This window comes from Corvus brachyrhynchos, unplaced genomic scaffold (genome assembly GCF_000691975.1).
Source record: "Corvus brachyrhynchos isolate BGI_N302 unplaced genomic scaffold, ASM69197v1 scaffold87, whole genome shotgun sequence".
NCBI classification, from domain to species: Eukaryota; Metazoa; Chordata; class Aves; order Passeriformes; family Corvidae; genus Corvus; species Corvus brachyrhynchos.
Window position 1 is genome coordinate 1497565 of NW_008239767.1, and position 2465 is coordinate 1500029.

Sequence of the window (2465 nt, forward strand, 5' to 3'; positions counted from 1 at the left end):
AGCTTGAACACTTCTTATTGACGCTTACTTTTTGAAATCTGTTGATTAGCCAGTTTCTACATCAGTATTTTGTGTGTGTGAAAAACTGTGCATTTTATAGACCTCCAGCAGAAACTGGAATCAGACAACACAAAGAAGCCTGAAAGAACAAGGATTTTCATTATTTTATTGATTGAATATGCCCATCAATATAGAAAAAAGTTTATTTTCCAAGTCCAGTCACAAAGCATGCATCCAATCTGTAACTGAAGAAATGCCATGGGATAAGATCCACTGATACACAAAAACAACAACAAAAAATTACACATAAATCTCAAAGTAATCAGTAGTGACAGGTAGTATGTCATGGAAACATAACATGTAGGAGGATTGGGAATACTAGACCTCTGGTGATTATTTTTTGCTGCTCAAAATCTTAGTAGTTGTTATTTACTCACTGCTTTCAGAACACCTTCTAAGTCGTTGAGGTGACTCTGCCATCTAGAATGTTTGTTTGCTTCTTCTCATGGACATCCATAGATTGTAGCAATGTATTGGGAGTCAGGAATAGTCCAGGTACTCTTAGTTAATGGTGTCCATGAAATACTCAGCAAAGCTTTCTCCAAATGCACTTTCCACCAAATCAGCTACACTGAATGTCTGTCAACAGTTGCAACCAAAGACCTACCTTTGTTTTTTCCTTCAGATGAGCCTTCATAGGCTTCAGACATTAAACATCAAGTACCCAATTGAGAGGACAGATTAGTGGCTGACAAATTTTCAACCAGAGGAGGAAGACCTCTCTCTTATATCTATCATAGAAAACAGCATAGTGCAGTATAAAGATTTTACCAATGTTTGAAAAATCCTTCGTGACTCACCTGTACCTTTGCTACATTTGGATTTGCAATACCATTACCCAAACTGATATGAAATCCTACCATATGATGAGGTATTTAAAACACTGAAACAAGATTCCCCGATAGTAACTCATTACAAGAGACTGACCTCTCTCTCCTTTTGTTTGTCATCCAATCTAGTATTTGATTTTGCAATTCACAATTCACTTCTGTCATTCAAAGTGGAATTACCTTTAGGTGGAGACTTCAGTTCATATACTTCTTAAATTCCCTATATATCTATGACTTTGTATTAAATAAAATGAGAAGCATAAGCACTTATAAGCAAATAAAGAATGGTTCTACCAATAATCCAAAAACCACACATATTTTATATTTTGTTGAAGAATACTAAATGGAGGTTCCTTTATTTTTTTCTATGAGTATTACAGCCTTTCTTTCTCTGACTCTTTCTCTTGTTGTTGTTTTTTTTTTTTCCCCAAGATCAATCCCATTTTCTTTCTCCTATTTATTTTGGTTTTGCCAGGAATCTATATGGTATAAAGATTTCTTGTCCTACCTACAGAAATTAAATGATAGCTCCTTATGGCATTATTCACTTACTAGAACAATATAACTTTCATCGCCTTTGATCCCTTTAAAACTCCTGCTAATAAAATAATCTGTCTCTATGTCCCTCCCAAGTGAAGACAGATGCAGAGCAGATTCATGCACTTTGTGCTGTTTCTTTACATTTTCATTAGATTTGGATTCTGGTGGAACATAAGAACACCAACACAACAAAGCCAACAAAAATGTGTATATGCAAGGAGGAGTAAGGCAATGCTGGGAAAATATCCTCTCACTTAGCCTTAGCTGAGAGTCAGAATTACTCTTTACTTAACAGAGAAACACAGGGACCTCCATGGGATCATCCATTACATTCTAAAAAGGTGTTTGGATTAAATGTCCTTGTTGAAATCTTTTTGTTGAGTATAGAGTGAGCCTGTATCACTAGATTAGATGAGATACTTAAGATGTAGATGAATAAAGAAGAGTAAGATAAATTTCAATGAAAGGCCAGTGTAGGTATCTTAATATCAATACATCATGGGATGTTTATGGCAAGTGAATGATTAGCAACTTATCAAATTTAGCAAATTATCCAATTATCAAACAAATCAAATCTGATTTTTATCATGTGCTAACAGTATTGAAAATATAATATTATAAGCATAATATTGAATATATTATAAGCATCAGAAGAAGCCTACAGCTGAAAAGAACACAAATTATTGTGTACAGCCAGAACGCAAACCGAGAGGCCGAACTGTTCCACTTAGTGCGTTTGCATTACTATAATCCACGAAGAACGGGCCAGCTCAGAGAAGGAGCTGCTTTTAGCAGCCTTAGGCACACTGCAGACATGGGATCGGCTTATGAAGGATCCCTCGGAGGAAGAGGGGAGACGTAACCTTAAGGAGCTGCTCAGGACACACAGACCCCGCTATTCCGTTACAGCTAAATGAAGCCTGAAATCATAATCGGCTATGGCCAAGGGAAGAAAGCATTTCCAGATACATAGTTCAGGTAAGTGGGTGCTACCCCACTCCCGTGCCCCCACCCATAACAGGAGCCGGCCGCGGC